Here is a 22,614-nt window from a genome sequence, read left to right as displayed (position 1 = left end):
GTTTTATAAAACGATTATACAAAACATCTCCGAAGTTTCCTGAGGTAATCAAATTGGTTATGATACATTTTATACCATTTTCCTCAACTGAAAAATGCAGCTAGAATTTTTATGTTTTTGATCTCTTGCATATGCGACCAATATTTTTTATTTCATTTTTGACAAGCATTCTAAAAATATACATTAAAGATAATTTATTGCGGAATACTCTGTACAAACAAAAGAGGAAAAAAAATAAGCCCTTATATTTTTAATAATTTATATATTTATTGTAAATTGAAAAGTGGATTTTTTTTTAGTGTTTGCCAGTTAATAGATTTTAGAAATATAACTGCACCGAACAATTGAAAAAAGATTATGGATCTCCGTTTTTTATCGCCAAGTCTCCTCATATGTGCCTTGTCTCTCATGACTGTTTTTGAAAAGGAAGATACGTGGTTAATTGCTTCCCGGTGGAGGGATTTTGTACGCCACTGGCGGAATGTCGGTCGTCTGGGGCAAAGTCCTTCGTGAAAAGACGACACACGCCGGTGGCGAAAGAGCACTATCTCTCATTCAGATAAAAATAACCCTTAACCATTTTCTCTCTCCTCTTGCGTGGGGTATGAAGTTCCTTTTTAACATTTTCGTTGCGCTCTCTTATGTAGAAGTATCTATTATTTTTACCTCGACAACAGCGACTTCTTTTATGCCAAAATACCATTCGTTTTGTGCTCCAAAGCAAAAGTCTTTGTATATTCTTACTGGTAAAGCTGATAATATGAGCTGTGACCCATTTTTTTTTTTATCAATTTAAAAGATTTTAGTCTAAAAAAAATTTTTGTGTCTAATCTAACCATTTTATCATTTAAAAAAAAACTAATCTGTTTTAAAAGGTGCTGTCCATAAATGATGTCACAATTTTTTTTCATTGTTTTGACTGATCATATGAGCCGTCCCCCATTTTTTTTAAAAATCTACTTAAAAGATTTTTGTTTAAATTTTTTTTGTGACTAACCTAACCGTTTTATTATTTTTTTTAATAAACTAATCTGAGCCGTGATGGCTCAAGGAATAGGGCGTTCACCTTCCAATAAACTGACCCGGGTTCGAATCCCAGGGATGGCGGGTCCATGCAAATTCCGCATCCGGCTCGCACCGACCACACTGCTGGCATAAAATATCCTCAGTGGTAGACAGATCATGGGTTAGAGTCCCCTTGCCTTCAAGGCTAACCGTGGAATTTTTTTCGGGGTTTTTCTCCCCGTGTAACGCAAACGCGGATTAGTTCTATTAATAAGCCCTCCACAAGTTCAAATTTCTCCCGATACTTGATCGTCTGGATTGGGATCAAAATTTCAAGGCAACGTAGTTGAACATTAGTAGTCGAAAACCCAAAAATTAGGTCGGCTGCTCAACGGCGGTTATAAAATAAACTAATCTGTTTAATAAGATGCTATCCATAAATGATGTCACGCGTTTTTTTTTTTTTTTTTCTTTTTCTTCAATGACCACCGTTCTCTGAATCGCACCAAATCCCCTATACTTTCTTATCACACTACATTACATAAATCAGCAGTTCCCAATTGCTCCTACAAAGGAGCCCTAAATGGTTGGCCCTTTTTTCTGCCGATCACCAACTTTATAAATAATACAGTATATAAGAACAATTATGAGCTAATTAACCAATCGAAGATTACTTTAGTTAGAAAATATTAAATATAGATGAATATTTTTTTTATTTTTATTCACAATCATAAATTAGGTTATTTATATCTGGCAGTTGAATTGAAACACCTTGGGCTGCATCTAATTTAGTTTTAAATTTGTTTTTGGATATACAAAAGAAAAAAGAAAGAAAAAAATGGGCCAAAATATTATTTTTTTTAAATGAAAGCTATAAGAATTGACATAAACGTTAAAAACACATTTCTTAACAAATTTAGTTATTTTTATTTCGATAATAATAATAATACAATTTTCATAAATGCAAGTCTTTTTCATAGTATATTCACGACATTGTTACAATATTAGTAACATTTTTTTTTTAAAAAGAAATTTGCAATTTCTTTTTATTGACTTTTTACTTTAAGGTATCTGAACTAGAGTTAAAACCTGATTTGGGATACAAGTTTCGAAACTGAGTTTAATTTAAATTTAGAATTCCTATACTTTTAACTTTCTAAAAATACTTTACTTTTGTTCGTACTCTAATTTTTAAGAAAGTTATAGCAGTTTTTGTTCAAGGTGATGACAGTGAATATCTTAGTGATGTAAGACGTTAAATGTGTTCATCTCAAAATAGTTCAAAGCATAGCTTTCTAAATAAAATACTCAAAGGATTTTGTTCCGGACTTTTTTGCAGTTTTTAGCGTATATACAATAAAAAACCTTTATTTCACCTAAAAATGGCCATTTAAAGAAAAAAATAAAATAATAATAACTGTTAGCTAGATTTATAAGTTTTTACACTTAATAAAAGAAACAGACTAGTTTTTCAAAATTTATATTGATATTTAGAAGAAAAAAAAGTCAAGACTAATCGTATACTTTACATAATTTCACTGGAGCGACCAAAATATTAAATAAATAATAGGTTATTAAATCGATCTAAGTAATGAGCAAGGTTTCAGAAATCATACCGAGAAATGAAAAAAGTCCTAACTCTCGGAACCCCTTTTACCCTGCCACGGAACCCTAGGGTTCCACGAAACTCCATTAGGAAACCGCTGACATAAACATCTACTTACAATAACAGAAACAAAGCACAATGTTAAGGATCATAACTTATTTCTTAACTTTAATTTTCTGTCGTAATAATAAAAAGGTTTTATACGTGTTCGGTAGAATCCTGATTATCCGGTCTAAGGTGGCGATAGGATTACAAAATTGACGGCTAATTTCTTACCCCTCTCTAACTAAAAACGCATATCGCAGTTACATAATATATGCGTTTTTAATATCGCAGTTATACTAAAAACGCATCATCAGTGCAAAACAAATGGAATATTTTTTTTTAAATATTCACTACTTAAGACGGATAGTCGGAATCCGGTTGATCGAGATCCTTACTGTATTTATTTGTATGAAATTATATAAGAGCTTACAACTAAGGATGTAATTAATAGAAAGGAAATAATAATAGAAAAGATCAATTGAAAACAATAGTATTTCGAATTTGAAGCGCAATTTTATATACTTTACTTTAAATCTCATCTTAAACTAATATTGAGACGTGTTTCTTTTTCAACGCCTGAATATCAATTTTATTTAATGGAATTTGCACATCACTTCATTCTTCACTTGAATTTCATTTATGAAATTATATAAATAATCATAAAATATAAATTTCTTTGGGAACCTGACTCTTTCTCGTATACAAGCTGAAAGTATTAAAAAAAGGTGAAAAAATCGAGGAAAAATCACTTTAAATTACAATAAGTTCCGAGCAAGAACTTCTTTTTTCTAAAAAAAAAAAAGAAAAGAAGGAAAAAAGTATCAGTTGACAATTCTAGAGCTAATTATAATGTTAATTGATTAAAGTAATTTTTTTTTAATTACCTGTACATTTTTCTACACACTTCGTAATTTTAAGTTTCTAAGTCTTATAGTTTTTGCACACCAAAACAAAGCGGACGTTCAAGTTGAACAACCAAAATAGTAACCTATGGAGAAAAAAATGTAAAAATAATTATTCTGCTGACTTCAAATCCTAGTATCGATCTTCACCGATGCGATGCATGGTGTTTTACAATATTTTGAAAAAAAGAGAGTTGAAAAATTATTAAAAACTTTTTTTTGTTCAATGATGGAAAAGGATCATTTTTACCATTTCAATCAATCCTCATATCAGTAAAAAATTCTTATCAATTGCTGTACACAAATGTCAATCATTGCCTACTTTAACACAGATAAGTTGTCAGCAAAATTTCTTTTTTTTTTTTTTCCTATTACTTTTATCTTTCAAATAAAAGTTTTTAAAAAACAGTTTTTTGTTGTTGTTGTTGTTTTTTTGTTTGTTTTTAATATCTGGAAAAGGTATGAACTGATTTTATTTTTTTTCTTCCATTATTAGAAGAAATACGCGGCTTAATCTCGGAATATGCCAAGTGGCATTTTTTCCAACTAATAAACCAAAGAATTTTTTTATTATTTTAATTTAATAAAAGAAATCTCCCATCAATTTAATAAAATATTTCCCGCTGCGCTGTCTCTTTACTCTTCACTGTCATTTTTACTTCTAGTCGTGAGGCAAAAATTAACTCTGGAACAAAATTCACATACTATTTTATTTTTAATTATAACCCATGATGCATTAACGCTGTTTTTCAAAGCTATATCCTCAAGGGAATAAAAAAGCCATAGTTTAAGAGCCTTGAAGCAATTGAATAGTTTAACACTTGAAGCAATGCGATGATTTTAAACTTTTAAACTATGCATATAATCTTGCCGCGAAGAATTATCTGGGCTTTAGAACAAACAAATAGCTTAAATATTTTGAAAGTTATTAAGCTTTTTCAAAAAACCCCAACTTGGCGACATTTTCCCTCCTAGATGAAAATTATCAAAATCACTGCCTTATTCTCTGTTTTTGCAAATTTTTATGAGCCCATTTGGCTTGCTGCCTCAGAACAAGATTAGAATCTTATGTTAGCGCTAATTGATTGCGTAGCCTATGTTGGTGTTTTAGTTATTTAACCTAATTAGGTCCATATTGTTTAATTTTCACCTTGAGATAGTCACAGAGTGCTGCAGGTAGTGTTTATCCGGATTAAAGATGATTGAGAGAAAAGTTGTGTGTCTAATTTGAGCAGACACCTAGATCTTCTCCATATTGAAGTTTTGCGCCATTTTTAAAATAAGCGTAGAAAAAGTGACTTTAGATAGGCTAAGCTTGATCTAACAGTCATGATTAACAGCTGCCAACTCACAGGAGTTATAAAAATAGCACATTATTCGAAAAAAAGCATCATTTCGTGTTCGAAAAATTGCCTTTTAACATGGAAATTTTCAATTTTTTTAATTTCATCTCAGAAGACAAGTATTAAGACAAAGTCGTCGTAAATAAGACATCTTCATTGGAACTTTGCTCTGGATGTTAGCTTTGTGGTTAATATTACGAAACGTACATTTATTGTTACAGTTGTTGTTTGTTTTAATCATAGAGGTGGTATAAAGAGTTCACTTCTATAGTTTTAATCAACGACCTCGTAACCATTTTTATGTCTCGATGCAACTGATTTAAAATAGTCTGCCGTTTAAATCGAAAATTAAAATTTCAGTATAAGTAGCATGTTAAGTCCAAAAAGTGACTCACTCATTTTTTAAAACTTAATAATAATAATAATAACAAATAAGAATATATGTCATTATATTATTAAACAAACAATGAGGTTGTCTTGATCTTTCAAAAACTAACATACATAATTTTATAAAAAAAATATGTTTAAAAAGTAAAATAAAAGTATGTATACGTATTTTATAAAATATTACGTTTCCCCATCATATTTTGCCCTGGACTGGACTGGTCTTAGGTCAAAGAATATATACATGATACATTATCAGGGGTGACCAACTTGCGGCTCGCGAGCCACATACGGCTCTTTGAAAGATTATTTGCGGCTCTCAATAAATGTACCCGAGTTCCCTTTTCATTTTTGTGCTATTATATTTTGAAAAACTATTATCATTCTGTATGTGTTTCAAAATGTCTTTTAAATTACTGAGAACAAATATGAAAGACTAAGTGCAACGTTGTTCAATTCCAGGTGAGTTTTCCATTTTCAATATAATTACAACACAAAAAACATCTGGAGAATTAGAATTATTAGAGATGCAAGATGATCAATCTCTACAATTTAAATATAAGTCGACGTCGATTACTGAATTTTGGAAATTTGTACCAGAATCGAAGTATCCTGTATTAAAAAAGGATGCTTGTTGAACTATTTCAATATTCGGAACAACGTACTTATGTAAATCATTTTATTCCACTTTAAAACTCGTGAAATCCAAACACCGATCAGTATTAACTAACGAGCATCTCACAGAATTACTGAGAAGTGCTGTCACCAATTATTCAATAAATTTTGAAGAATTATCAAGAAGTAAAATAAATGTGTTTAATTTCAAATTCAATGCACATATTTTGTACTTTTACTTATATGTTTTCAAAAAATATAATTTACGTATGAAAAAAATTTAATACCTTTTTTTGCCCTTTTAACTACGTATTTAATTGCGACTCGCAAAAAAATTTAAATTTTGAAAAATGGCTCGACTATGTAGGAGTTTGGCCACCCCTGCATTATATATTCACATTATATATTCTTTGCTTAGGTTCCTCTAAATCTGCCTAGAGAGGAGACTCTCTACGGATTTTTCCAAAGACCTGACTGGGCCTGTTCAATATTATTTTAGGAAACGAAAGTATCACGAAAGTCTACCCAAATTTTTAATTCTAAAATTAAGGTGATATACACTCTCGGTCAATTCAGCAATCTTTGAACCGACATTTTGTTATTTTTAACAAGTATTTTATCATGAAAGAATACACGATTTTCGATGAAAGGCTTGCTTTCTCGCCTTATATCATTTCAGTGCATTCTGTGATTTCTCCTTCTGTTTTAATTGATATGTCACTTTTAGCGAAATTTGTATCTTCTAATCAAGGAAATAATCGTATCTTCTAATAAAAATCACTCGCCACTCTGTTTTTGCCAAAAACGGAGAAAATTTCAGGAATTTTGACTCCATATTTTTTTGCAGTGTAGTCAGTTGATATTTTATCACTATTCTATTATTATTCTATTTCTGACTATACTAATAACAGAATAGTGATAAAAATATCAAGTTACTACCGTGCGAACCCACAGTCGTGACAAATTAAAAACCGACACCTTCTAAGACAACAACAAAAAGCTGAGTCTGTGATAAATAGTTCTTGCAAAATCCCATTCTTGTTGAACCGTAAACCTTTTCCAAAACGACAAAAACGTGAGAGTTCCGTTTTATATCTCGCGAAATAAAAACTTAAATCGTGGGCATATTTTTTTTCAAGATGTCACTACCTTTCTCTCTTCTTCCTGTTCTTTTATATTTCTTCGCATTTAATGAATGCAATTGAGTTTTTTCATTTGAAGGGAAAAAAAGTAATAAGTGGTGTTTGACAAAGAAACCTGGCATTAATTAACTTGTATTCTTATTTCTAGACGTACTTTGTTGATATTTGTACATAGCTATCAATATAGTCAACCCAAGTTAGGTAATAACAGGTTAAGTAATAACTTAAATAGTGTTAAATAATTGATTATACGCTTAGTACTTTTGTAAAAATCAAAACTTAGTCACGAAGTAATTATTTAGATTTATTTTTAATCGATTTATTTAAATTTATTTTTGATTTGGCTCGAGAGGTGAGTGAGGAAGTAGTACAGGCACGTAATAGAGCATTGGGATTGCAAGTTTGGTGTCTTATTTCATGACAGACATAGAAATAATTTTATTACTTCCGCTACTTACTAGTTTGAAATGTCCCGAACTCTTAGTAACGGTGGTTTGTGTGATCTAATAACTACAGGATAGATTTTAAATTATTATAAAATTTCAATACACAAAGAATTTTGGCTGAACTTTGGTCGTGAGCATCTCTTGAAAATGATTAATTTTGAAAACAAAGCCACGGGCAGTAACTAGACTGTGAAAAAATTTGCTTAGTGTATTGTTTAAATGTAATTAAGGTGCTTGAATTGGTGTGGTTGAATAACTAGAATAAGCCGACCTTCCTGAGTAGGGGTCAAGGAACTGACCTTGCATCAGAATGGTTCTGGGTTCGAACCCCGGACAAGGCATGGATGTTCTTTCATTCTCCGCACTATCTGCCCTTACTGTGGGAGCAATGTTGGCCCACCTAATATGTTGCCCCTGGAAAGTGGCCCACGAGTCTGCCCTTCAGATGTCTGTATGAAGTAGATCATTCCCTGAACAGATATTGGAAAGCAAAATAAATAAATAACTATAATATTTAAATACGTGCTGTGAACTCGTATTGGTTATCATTTAAGTTTATATGTTGTTCAAGATAATCTTGAAAGGTGACCAAACTGGTCACCAAAGGTGACTAGTAAAATAATAAAAACCAAATTGGATTTTCCCGATATTTAACGGTTCTTACATTTTAAACTCTATTAAATAACTTCATTTTGGATTCCTGGAACAAAAATTTCATTAATATTATCTAAAAAAATGCGTCATTCTTTTTTCTTGTCTACAAGAAAAAAGAAAAAAAGGAGAAAAAAAACGCGAAAAAATTATTTAAATGATATAAGAGAAGAAGATGCGAGAAGTATGAAAATACTAATGTAAGTATACCTCGTTTATAAGAAAAATTTCTCAAATACTTACAAATTTTTCGAAGCTAACAAATAATACTTACAAATCATTATTTATGACGCACAGCAAGCTAAGCGTACAAAATGCACAGTAAGTTTTTGTCACATTCCGAAGTATTTTTATTATTTAGTACGGAGAGGTATACTTACTCTGGGGGAAAAAGAAATAAGGAATTGTTTGTAACAAAATTAAATAACAAACGAGCTAAATATTCTACAAATATTTGATCAACTAAATTTAAACAAGTAAATCTATGCTTACATAACATAGCTTAATAGTTAGAACTAATAGTTAAATTTTAAATATAATATTATTATTAAGCTAAGAATTAGGGGGCCAAGTGGTAGTTTTTCAAACTGAATTCAAATTTCATCCCAACTTTGAAACGAGAACAAAAAGAAAGAAAAGAAAATTATTTTTAGAAATGATAAAACTTTCTTTACTTCGGACAAAAAAGTGAAAATCATAAATTATCCAAAGTAATTATACAATTTTGAAGCCAATGTGCCCAGGAGATACATAATATGTCCGAATTTGAGAATCCGGTGCTTTGCAAGCAGCCGTCATTCATACTGCAGTGTATCAGTCTAATTTAAAAAAAAAAAAATCACTTGCATTTTTTAAATCAGATTAATGATTTTTTAACCAAGTACGTTTAGGCTAATTAGAGAGTCTATCATTTATTCCTCAATCAGCCTGATTTAACCCTAGATAATTAAACTTAAATCAGTGTTAATCTGCAATTAATCATTTGACGAATAAACTATGAATCAAAAACAAGAAGTATACTTTTATATATTTCCTTCATTTATTGCAAACAAATTATTGTAACTAAAAAAAATAGAGATTATTGTATTCTAGATTATTGTATCTATCTGTATAATTGAAAACAAAATTTTCAAAGGTCAAAATTAATAATTAAAAAAAAATCTAAATTGTTACAATTATTTTTAAAAAAAAATCTTCTTCGATTGTGGCATGATGACCTGGACAAATTTCGCGCTTTTCCAAGAGTCACTGCGACACTGAGTGTAAACGCAGTAAGGATATGTCGTGTCTCACAAGTTCCCAATTAAATGAATGAATTCGAGCTAACGAAACGTATTATACATTCTTCCGAGAAATTTCCACTCAAAAAGTGCAAAAATAGCGGCACAATTTTCGATTAACGTTACTAATAGGACTTTTCGTTAGTAATCTTTTTTTGTAATTTTTAGCAATTAATAATTCTAAGAAAAAGATTTATACTTCCCTCGAATGCTTAACGAATCGTGTAATAGTAGACACTTTCTTATTGCGGCGAAATCCCATTTTCTCAGATTACATCTTTCGCCTCTCATCAACTTATCACACACAGGTAAAAGCGAGGGTGTAGAGGAAAGCAAGAATTTGCTCTTTATTTTCACGTTTTTACCGTTAAGTAGGGGGTGTGGGAGAGGGCGAGAGGAAGTGCCGATCATCATCAACTTTGATTACAAACCATTTAATTCGTAGAATGGAGAAAAGAATCTCAGAACGGAAAGAACATTTTGAGGAGAAACGCGATCAGGCAGAGGGGTGTTTCTAGGTTTTGATAAGTGTAAGTGGCGGGGGAGTGTGTGGGTGGGTGGGGGAATAAGGAGTAGCCACGGCGGATCGTTATCGTCAGCTGGCGTTTCGAACAACACCCTCACCTCTCGCACCCCGGTAGAAGATAGTAAGGAGGGAAACAATGCCTCTTCACGAACGATCATTGTTTTGAGAGGTACCGGGGAAGAAAATTGCAGCCAAAGTTTTCCGGGACGAGTCACAAATCTAATAACATCTTGAATAACTTTTAAAGCCATATAAACTATGTGTTTTGAGAAAATTCCGATAATTAGTATTAGATTCCTTTTTTTTTTTTTCTTTTTTTTTATGCCTGTGAGGATGAGATCTTCCCGAATCGGACCGCTTCCCGATTAACTAGAGCATTCAAATTTTTATTAGATCTCCTCGCCAAATGATAGTGCCAGTTTCAATTGTTTACTAACAGCTACGAACAGATTTTATGTCGATCGAAATTCTGACGAACTAGAGAGCTCAATTCTCATCCGGAACTCTGTGTCTGGTGACCATACAGGTTTTAACTACTTCCTGGCTGTTTTCTCTCCTAAATCTAAAATTTATTGTAATTTCAAAATCAAACAAAATTCCGACCTTTCCGACCAACCAGAGTGCTCAAATGTCTATTGGATTTCCTTGTCTGATAACTATACAAACTTCGATCATTTCCTGACCGCAACGAGCAGAATTTATTATCATGTTTTCGTCAGTAGGAATTTATTTTCAATCCATATTTCGTTAAATTTCCAAAGCTTTGTGCTTGATAACAATACAAGTTACAACTGTTTTCTGAACCATCCAAATATGATTTCTGGTCATTTTATCGTCAAATAGATCGAATATCGAATATATATCGAAAAATGTCGTCTGTCAAATTCCGACTATTTCTCGACTAGGTAAACTGCTCAAATTTTGACAGGGGTTCAGTGACTGATAACAATTTAAGTTACAGTTGTTTTTCTGAACAATGTGAACGTAATTTATTACTATTTTCTTATGAAATATACTTAATCGCCAGTCAAAAATTCAACTATTTCTCATTTAGGTCGAATTTTATCAGGAATTCAGAGACTGATAACAATTTAACTAGCAATAGTTTTTTGAACGTTGCAACTAGAGTTTATCCTCTATCAAAATTTCGACTATTAACAATTAAAAAACGATCAGAAAATCAGAATTTAAAAAAAGTCAAAAATCCGTAATTAAAGTCAACAATTAAAATGAAGGGAAAAAAACTCAAGACAACTCGAGTTTAAATTGGAGCTCTGTGTCCGATAATAATATATGCAACTGTAATTTTCAAAATGCTCCGAGCAAAATGTGTCTCCGATCATTTTGTAAAGAAAGCAACACAAAAAAGGACAAAATTTTATTAAAAAATAAAGCAAAAATAAATAGATCTTTCAAAATCAATTTTGTAAAATCCGAAACGTAAAATGTAGGGCGTATCACTTTCGTGATAAATTTCTATTTTCACTGAAAATTACTCCCACGTCTTTTAAAAGTGATGTGTCCCGCATTCTTTTGTTTTAAATAAAACAAAATAAAAATAATTTTCCCCTTTTTAGTCTACTTAAACGTTGCTTATATATGCTTTGTTTTATTGTTGTTTTCAATTCGTTAAATCATTGATTGTCAAACAAACCACGTTGCTGATTTACACATCAGAGTTACGTAGCTGATTACGTACTTCCTCTATAATTTTCTTAATTTAAATACAACTTGAAGAAAAAAAGAATTCAAACCAGAACAAGTTAATCTTTCGTAAAGGACCTTTCAAGTAGAACTGGAACTCATTTGCGTTACACGCAAAAAAAAGAGATTGCTAATGTCTCCTGTGGTTAACCTGACGTGACGTAAGCTTTAACCCGTGATACGTCACGCTCATGCATAACCAATGAGAGCGATTCGGCATATTTGTCCTTTTTTTTGTATTTTAAATCACTTGAAATAACCTCTGGATTGCAAGTAGGAAAAGGTAGCGCTTTATCCTCATAAAAGCTTCCTCTTGTATTTTGCGAAGAATCGTTTTCTGTTGTTAAAAGCATGGCGAATTAATACTCCTATATATGAACGCCTAGGTTAAAAATAAGTTAGTAAAAATAAAGAATATCTGCAATTTTAATTATTTTTTCATAATTTAAAAATTTGATTTTTACTAAGTTTAAGCACTTGAACCGCTGTGACTTAGGAGATAGGTTCGAATCTCAGCGGTGGTTGGTAGATACGAATTCTGCTCCAACTCTGACGTAAAATATAGTCAGTGGTAGACGGGATGTAGGTCAGGATCACCTTGCCGTTTTGCTGAGAGTGGGGGTTCTCGTGGTCTTCCTCTCCATGTAACGCAAATGCTGGTTAGTTCCATGCTAAAGTCCTATTAAGACTAATTTGCTTCTATGCTTCATCCAGGAGTTCCCTTGTTTTTTGTATTGTCCACGGAATTGAACATTGATAGCTGTAAACTCAGGATTGGATCGGCTGTTCAACGTTGGTTATAAAATAAAATAAAAGTTTTAACACTTATAATAGTTAACGAAACAGCATTTTAATATATAATTGCTATACACTTTGTGCAACAAAAAAAAATAAAGATTCTATTAAAATGTTATTTATATGCACACAAAAAATTATATCTAAAAGTGTAGTTTGAAGTAGCAAAGATAGTTTTGTAAGACCGAAACTAACTTTCAAAGGATTAAGCTTCGATATGAGAAAATGTTGACGAAACTAATTAATTTTAGAATTTTAGGGCAGATTTAATAATTTTTCTTGAATTATTTAAAAATTAAGTGAATTAAAAATATGAAATATTAATAAATTTATTAATAATTGTTGGTATTTCAAAAATTGATGACTAATAATTTCTATTACTTGACTAAAAAACTTCATCGGCTTCAAAAATATACAGATCGAAATAAATGTCGACATGTTTAAGCGCCTAAAAATGAGCGTCCAGACCTATATATCTTTTTTAATAATTTCTATATTTTCTACTAACCAGAAGGTAGGGTGTCTGATTGTGGTGGTAAAGAGGTTCCTGATTCAAACCAGTGAAGTATGAAGTGGCATTTCTTAAATTATTTATTATGACGAAAACATAATTTTCAATTACTCCTTGAGATATTTGTCGGGGGATCTAATACGATTGCTCCGAATTCTTAACAACTTGAATTTGTTTCATTTTTAATTCATTTCATTTTCAATTAACTTATTTTTGAAATGTGTCTAAAAACAAAATAATTTTTTTCGAAAGTGCAACTTTAGGGTAATTACTGAACATAATGAATGCTAACATTAAGCTTTGTCTATTTTTTTCTCTAAAAAAATGCCCCATATTTATCAACAAATCATTTTGAAGTGCTCCGTGAGATATTTTTCTGTTGATCTAACACACTAATCGCTTTGAAATCTTAAAAACTTGAATTTGACTCATTTCTTTTTTCATTCTTTAAGTAATTAACTTTTTTTTCTAAATCGGCTGAAAAACAGAATAATTTTTTTTCGAAAGTGTTACTTTAGAGTAATTTCTGAACATAATGCTAACATTAAGTTTTGTCTACTTTTTTTTCCTTCAAAAAAAAGTACCCCAAACTTATCAAAATTAGAAAATGAGGAAATGTATTAACTCCTTAACGATCGGTTAATTTTCAGGAAAACGGTCATAAAAGTGCCTATTTTTTGCTTTTGTATTTGTATTACGTATTTGATTAGTGCTGCAACTAGTTTAAAATAAACTAAATATCTACAATTACCTTAAAAATATCCTGGTACTGCCATCAGGTGTGTAAAATGAGAAATAAAATGTTTTTCGGGCAAAAGAAATGAATTAGTTTCATTCTTATTGGCGCATAACTACTGAACACTTCAGCCCGTCAATATCACGGGGACGAGAAATAGCAGGCGAAATCTCACATCGTCATTAAAACAACAACAAAACAAAATTTACTCAAGCATTGAAAAAGCATTTTTACAAGCATTACGTACTCCGGATTTATTGGAATTCAAGCGTTATAGTCTGAAAATTGAAATTAAGTAAAGTGACTTATTTGACAACTCGAAAGACGCGAATGTATGTTTCAAATTAATATTTTTAATTTAATTTCGAATTTATTTCAATATAATTATTTCAGTTTAACAGGTTTCTACTTTCCTATTTCTAACTCGTGTGAAACGTTTTTGACTTATCAATATTATGGAAATAAATTGAGTTTGTGTTTAAATTGGGCGTAGTACAAATAGTTGAATTACAATTTATTTTTTTAATGCGAATATGAGTTCGGTTATATCATGAAAGTAAAATTTAGTATACACACGACCCTAATCACGTTTTTCAGAGCTCTAAATTTAACAGGCATGGTAGGAATAACGCGTAATTTTGAGTCCGATCAAAAGACATAAACTGCGCATGAACTGGCACTCCTTTCTTCTAACTTCTACACCTCAACTAACGAGAGGAGTCTCGACTAATTTACCAAACGCTTTACTGCGAATACACTCTGATTGTTTTATTTTATTTTATAACCGTCGTTGAAAAGTCTACCCAAATTTTGAGTTTACTATTACTAATTTGAGTCAGATCAAGTAGTGGCGAAAATTTGCCTCCGTGGAGGATTTTTCGATGGAACTAATCCGCATTTGCGTTACATGGAGAGGAAAACCTCGAATACCCACGGTTAGCCTGGCGGAAAGGGAACTCTAACCTGGGATCCGTTTACCACTGATAATATTTTACGTGAGCACTGTGGTCTATGCGAGCTGGGTGCAGAATTTATATCACCATTCATCGATGGGATTCGAACCCAGCTCACCTCACTGGGAGGCGAGTGCTCCATCCCCTGACTCTGTTTAGTTGGCTGACAGGATCAAGCTCACAGTCATCATTAGAGAAAGCGACACCTTCACTGACCATAAAACCTGGCCGTCTAGAATTTAGTGTATTTTCCTCCTGGCAACAAATCTGGCAACAAAATGCATTCTCAAAAATACCCTGCAGTTTAATTAACAGACTATTATCACTTTCGGATGCCGGTGGCTGAAAGGTAGCCCCTCGCACTGTCGTTCCACGGGTCCTTGGTTCGATTATCGGGCCGGGCAAACTTGACTTAGTCTTTCATCCCTTGTGTTGGTCAATAAAATGATTACCAAGCATGCTTGGGAACTAAACACAGGGGGTTCCGTGTTAGACTGACCACTAAACCGGAACATCTGCTCTTGCACTCCAGAACCTAGAAGTCAAGAAAACTGAGATGGGCACAGTAGGCATTGGCTCTCCATGGGCTGTCGCACCACTGAGTTTAGAGTCTTAGTTTATTATCACCTTCTTTATCGCTTTCTTGAACTGAAACTGTTTGAGACAGTAAATTGAACGTATAATTGCATAAATAAATCCGATTTACACAAAGACCTTTAAAGAAGACCTTTATAAAGACTAAAGATAAACCTAAAAGTAGAAAACCTCCAACCAAAGTTAATTGCTTTTATTGGTTGTTGCCAATAAACCGTAATGATAAAAAAAATTTCATAATGTCTCTGAGTTTTCATTCATACAAGTCCTCGTTAAACTGTGCTACCGTTAAGTGCTCGACTTCGCGCGCAGGTCGTCGAACTACCGAAGCGGGGGTGCCATCCCCNTGTGATTAAGAAAAATATGTGAACTGTTTGCAATTTCAAATTAATATTGAAATGTACAGGTTTAGAATTTTCTACAGTGAAAAGTTTTCGGAACTTCAGTATTCAAAAAAGTATACAAAAACTAGACGTTAAGAACGTATCCAATGAGCGAGCAAAGCGAGCATTGGATTGCGAAGCAATCCGAAATGAACTGTGAAAGCAGTTCCGGGGGTTGGTGAGCGCCAGCGAGCAGGGGGCGAAGCCTCCTAGTATTAATAAATTCATTAATAATTGTTGTTATTTCAAAAATTGATGACTAATAATTTCTATTACTTGACTAAAAAACTTCATTGTTTTCAAAAATATACAGATCGAAATAAAAGTCGACAAGTTTAAGCGCTTAAAAATGGAGGTCCAGATGTATACATGTTTTTTAATACTTTCTATGTTTTCTCCTGACCGGAAGGTAGGGTGCCTGATTGTGGTGGTAGTTAGGTTCCTTATTCAAACCAGTGGAGATTGAAGTGGCATTTCTTAAATTATTTATTGTGATGAAAAAATAATTTTCAACTACTCCTTGAGATATTTGTCGGAGGATCTAATACGAATGCTCCGAATTCTTAACAACTTGAATTTGTTTCATTATTAATTAATTTCATTTTCAATTAACTTATTTTTGAAATGTGTCTAAAAACAATTTTTTTTTCCAAAAGTGCTACTTTAGGGTGATTCCTGAACATAATGAATGTCAACGTTAAGCTTTGTCTATTTTTTTCTCTAAAAAAGTACCCCATATTTATCAACAAATCATTTTGAAGTGCTCCGTGAGATATTTTTCTGTTGATCTAATACACTAATTGCTTTGAAATCTTAAAAACTTGAGTTTGACTCCTTTCTTTTTTCATTCCTTCTTAATTAATTAACTTAATTTTTAAAAAAATGGGCTGAAAAACAAATTTTTTTTTCGAAAGTGGTACTTTACACTAATTTCTGAACATAATGCTAACAATAAGTTTTGTCTACTTTTTTTGTTCCTTCAAAAAAAAGTATCCCAAACTTATCAAAATTACTTGCACTCCAGAACCCAGAAATCAAGAAAAATGAGATGGGCACAGTAGGCCTTGGCTCTCCATGGGCTGTCGCGCCACTGAGTTTAGAGTCTTAGTTTATTATTACTTTAGACAGACTGAACTGAAGCTGTTTAAGACAGTAAATTGAACGTATAATTGTATAAATAAATCCGATTTACACAAAAACCTTTAAAGAAGACCTTTATAAAGACTAAAGATAAACCTAAAAGTAGAAAACATCCGACCAAAGTTTATTGCGTTTATTGGTTGTTGCCAATAAACTGTAATGATTAAAAAATTTCTGAATGTCTCTAAGTTTTCATTCATACAAATTTTAATTTATACAAATCATTTATGCGTATTATTCATACAAATTTTGATTTGTACAAATTATTCATACAAATTTTGATTAATACAAATCATTCATTCATATTTTTATTCAAATTTTGATTGCAAATCATTTATGCAGATTTCGATTCATGCAAATTATTAATACAAATCATTTATTCATATTTTGTTTCAAACAAAACATTCATACAAATCATTCATCCATTTAATTCATACAAATCAAACATTTAAAATTTGATAATACTGTCTATTTAAAAGTTAGTTAAAATTATATCAGAACTTTGAAGTTTACAAGAAAAATATGATTTTCAATTTGAGTGTAATTTAAAAAATAAATAAAAAAATTCGAAAAAACTCGTCACTAAAAATTGAAAACATTTTTAATGGGAAAAACGCCATCTTTCTTTTTCTTTACTTCCCTTTTATTAACTTAAAGTATAAATTTAAAAGCTAATGATTCAAAATAATTTGTCAGCTATCACCTGATCATGACACTTCCCCAAAACAGAAGCAATTTCTCAGCTGCAAGTACCATTAAATTTCAAAACACGAATTTTAATCAAATTTACGGCACAGAAGCAACCAAAAATATAAATTCCTTATTCCGATTGACATTGCTTTCAAAATTAAATTATTCCCCCGGTAATTATACCCCGTATTGCAAATTCATCATCAACAACAATGTGAGAGACAAAAAAGAGCTAAAGAAATCTGAGAACATCACTAAAACTGTCACCGTAACCATCAGAGTACTTTCCAACTCGTCGAGTGTATCTTAATGAGTGCTGGTGATCGAGAAAGACAGGGGAGGTGGCAGGAGGAGAGAGCGCAATTTATATTCAATTAATAACCAAAGAACTCCCTTGTGGGATTTGCACTTTTCCCGGAGATGGCAAAAGGGTTGCTGGTTCGACGCCGTTCGTCAAAACTCGAATATCGCCAAATGCGGCGGAATTTCTCCGAATCATTATTTCTCTTGCACCCCCCCGCTTTCCGTGTTCCGGCGTAATAATTCTTGCGAGACGACGGGGAAGAAAATCGAGTTTTCCGATGGGGCTCGGCGAGCCGCCCTCGCACGGAAGCGCCCCACCACTCAGATTGAAAACCGGAGAGGCGTTAGACCCTTGTCACGCAGTTGTGTCCCGATTTGCATCTCCTGGAGTAAGTAATGGGATTGGGAGGGCTGACTGGGGAGAGTCTGAAACTTCCTCCTCCCCCCCCTTCTCTGACTTCCCAACCCTATGGACATTCTATTCCAGCTTGTTTTGTCAATGAAATAAACTACTAGTCTGTACTAGTCGACAGTTGATTTTATTTCTATACATACACATACGTTGAGATTATCGGCGTCCAGAATTTTTTTTTTATTTGAAACGATTAAAATTTAAGATCACGAATTATGCTCAATCAAACTTAATGCGACATCAAATTCAGAGTTAACCCTTTGACGCAGATGGGGCACCGTGTCCCTTTTACATGTATTTTTCGTCCCGCAGTGGACTGTTCGTCAAGACACGGCTCCCAGCAGATCACCGAAGTCAAGCATCACTGGCTGCGGTCAGTGTGCGGGGTGGGTGACCACTTGGATCAGTCTGCGTAGGGACCGAGGGTACGTGGTATCGGTTCTCGTTAAACTGTTCTACCATAAAGTGTTCGACTTCACGTGCAGGTCGTTGAGCTACCGAAGCGGGCGAGCCATCCCCTCTTCAGAGGATCAAAATTGTGATGGCATATCTTCGGATCATCCTCAGGGATGTTTCCCAGATCGTCGCCAATAGCCCATTGTGCAGCTCTAGTGCGACGTAAATGAACAACAACAACATATATTTTTCTGACACTCTACTCCCAGCAAAAATATTTTTTTGTGTTTTTTAATTATACTTTAGTACTTTTATTTACGTCGCACTAGAGCTGCACTGTAGGGTATAAGAAAAGATCTGAGAAACATCCCTGAGGATGATCTAAAGACGACATACTTATGCCACAACCCGTTTTACAGGGAGGACACATTGACACACCATCGATCCATCCGCAGATTATAATTTTTGCCTGAACCAGAGCACGATCCAGTACCCCCAAAGGTTACGATTTGTCATGGGAACTTAGAAGACTTTGTGACCCCGACAGATTTAGCATGCACCAGTCACAATTTCGTACACGAGAAGTCTACGGCCATCGGGGAGAGAACTCATTACATCAGATGTGGACCCAACCCCCTACCAGCCAGGCTACCCCACCCCGTTTTTATATCATAAAAAATTTAGTAGGTCTAATAGTTCTTAAAATCTGTTAGATTATCGGAATTATATTGGTATTAATATGATATCCAAAAAAAGTAGTTTAACTTTTTATTATACATAATTCAAACATTTATCAATAATTAATTTTGTAAAACTATGAGACATTTCAATGATAAAAAGCTGTTTCTTTAAGATTTAAATAACTGCAAATAAATGCTAATTTTAAAAACTATTGCCTTTAACGCAGAAAAAGACCCCGTTGTTCAGGCTGCATTTTGTAGCCATACATTATTAAAATGCTGAATATAATATCTTTCACCTATTTTGACTTAAATTAATACAAAATAAAGAAAAAAGTCGGAAAAATATTGTTTAATAAAAATTCTGTGCCAAAAGGCTTAACTGGTAAACAGTTCTTAAGAGAAAGTTATACCACGTAAGAAATTTTCATTGCAAATTTCCTTTCGCCGCCATAACTAATTTAAAATTTGAAGTACAGAGAAAATAGAGTTCGATTAAACTCAAAGTGAGCCATAAAATTTTTAAAGGTGAAAGAAAAATTCTTTCGAATTGTGAAAATACAGTGTAGATTTGATCCTGCCATAATTTGTTTGCCTTATAATATTTCAAAAAAAATTTTTTTTTCATCATTTGAAACTTCATGGTTTATTTGAACTCCCTTTTCTTAATACTTCAAATTTTAAAATATCAATGGAGTTGAAACAAAATTTGTTACTAAAAGTTTCACCCACAGTTTAACATCCTCTTCAGATCACATTGAAATACAAGGTTAGCTCAAACCCTGAGAACTTTGATACTTAAATCCTGAGATGATTAGTGACGTGAAAAGCTGATCTCAAAATTCATCCTAAAAAAATTTATATTTCTCTGAATTAATGTGGATCAAACTCAACGGGGTATCGATTTTAACGTTTACTGGTTGACCATTCTTAAAATAAAATTGAAATACAAGGTTAACATAAAGATAAGTAGGTAGGTACTTAATTTACGTCACACTAGAGCTACAATTTGGGATATTGGCGACTGTCTGTTAAACACCCCTGTGGATGAACCGAAGACATGGCAGCGCAATTTCGATGCTCTGCAGAGGGAATGGCTCCCCTTCTTTGGTAGCCCGACTACCTGCGAGCGATAGAACAGTTTAACGAGGACCGATACCACGTACATCGGTTCCTACGCAGGCTGACCAAAGTGGTCACCCACCCTCTTACTGACCGCGGCCAGTGATGCTTGACTTGGATGTTCTACTGGGTACCGTATCTTAACGATCAGTTCACTGCGGGACCTGTAAGGATTAAGATGATGACTGTTGCGTTCAGAAGAGTTTAGATGCTCATGGTAAACTCTTGATATAAATGATTTCGAAAGAATAGTGAGACTCTGCTACTCAAAAGAAGAAACTGGAGAGTACTCAAAATAAATTTCTCGGATATATCAACGGAGCCCCCAGATCCATGAGATTGAAAGATCTAAGAAGAGATTTAAAAATCAACAAAATGGAGGAACACATAGCTGAACTATGTGCAAGTTTCTTCAGAGATACACTCTCTTGTGATAAGTGCAACTACTTTGCAAACTTTGATTTCGAGCTCATCTAAGACAATATAAAATATAGCCCGGTAACCGCCTTTTTCCTATCCGATAAAGTTTTGTCCCGTAAATTTTGTAAATAGTTGTAAATACTTGTATATATTTTTGCGCATTTATTATCATGTATTTTTCCTATTTCTCTGAGGCTATGTGGCTACTGTGCACCTGAGAAGCTCGCATCCGGCTTGCACCGACCACAGTGCTGACGTGAAATATCCTCAGTGGTAGACGGATCATGGGTTTGAGTCTCTTTGCAGTCAGGCTAACAGTGGGAGATTCTCGTGGTCTTCCTCTTCATGTAACGCAAATGCGGGTTAGTTTCATCGAAAAGTCCTCCACGAAGTTAAATTTCGCCCAATACTTGATCCAGGAGTTACCTTGTCTTCTGGATTGGGTTCAAAATTACAAGACTACGGAGTTGAACATTAGTAGTAGTAAACTCAAAAAATTAGGTCGGCTGTTCAACGATGGACATAAAATAAAATGAAATTTGTAATCGGATATAAAACATCCATTAAGGGCAATCATCAGATTCAAAAATAGTTGTAAGAATTGAAGTTTTGACTTTATGTAATTACAAAAAATAAAAAAAAANTCCCTGAGGATGATCTAAAGACGACATACTTATGCCACAACCCGTTTTACAGGGAGGACACATTGACACACCATCGATCCATCCGCAGATTATAATTTTTGCCTGAACCAGAGCACGATCCAGTACCCCCAAAGGTTACGATTTGTCATGGGAACTTAGAAGACTTTGTGACCCCGACAGATTTAGCATGCACCAGTCACAATTTCGTACACGAGAAGTATACGGCCATCGGGGAGAGAACTCATTACATCAGATGTGGACCCAACCCCCTACCAGCCAGGCTACCCCACCCCGTTTTTATATCATAAAAAATTTAGTAGGTCTAATAGTTCTTAAAATCTGTTAGATTATCGGAATTATATTGGTATTAATATGATATCCAAAAAAAGTAGTTTAACTTTTTATTATACATAATTCAAACATTTATCAATAATTAATTTTGTAAAACTAAGAGACATTTCAATGATAAAAAGCTGTTTCTGTAAGATTTAAATAACTGCAAATAAATGCTAATTTGAAAAACTATTACTCGGAAGATTTTTACTTTAACGCAGAAAAAGACCCCGTTGTTCAGGCTGTATTTTATAGCCATAAATTATTAAAATGCTAAATATAATATTTTTCACTTATTTTGACTTAAATTAATACAAAATAAAGAAAAAAGTAGGAAAAATATTGTTTAATAAAAATTCTGTGTCTGGAAAACAATTCTTAAGAGAAAGTTAAACCACGTAAAGAACTTTTCATTGCAAATTTCCTATCGCCTCCATAACCAATTTAAAATTTGAAGTACAGAGAAAATAGAGTTCGGTTAAACTCAAAGTAAGCCATAAAATTTTTAAAGGTGAAAAAAAAATTCTTTCGAATTGTGAAAATACAGTGTAGATTTGATCCTGCCATAATTTGATTTCCTTATAATACTTCAAAAACATTTTTTTTTCTTCATCATTTGAAACTTCATGGTTTACTTGAACTCCCTTTTCTCTATACTTCCAATTTTAAAATACCCATGGAGTTGAAACAAAATTTGTTACGAAAAGTTTCACCCACAGTTTAACATCCTCTTTAGATCGCATTGATATACAAGGTTAACGCAAACCTGGACTACTTTGATACTTACATGATGAGATGATTTGTGACGCGAAAAGCTGATCTTAAAATTTATCCCAAAAAAAATTTATATTTC

The sequence above is a fragment of the Parasteatoda tepidariorum genome, chromosome 3 (assembly GCF_043381705.1).
Source record: "Parasteatoda tepidariorum isolate YZ-2023 chromosome 3, CAS_Ptep_4.0, whole genome shotgun sequence".
Lineage (NCBI taxonomy): Eukaryota > Metazoa > Arthropoda > Arachnida > Araneae > Theridiidae > Parasteatoda > Parasteatoda tepidariorum.
The sequence above is the reverse complement of the archived record's forward strand: the minus strand, read 5'-3'. Positions refer to the sequence as shown.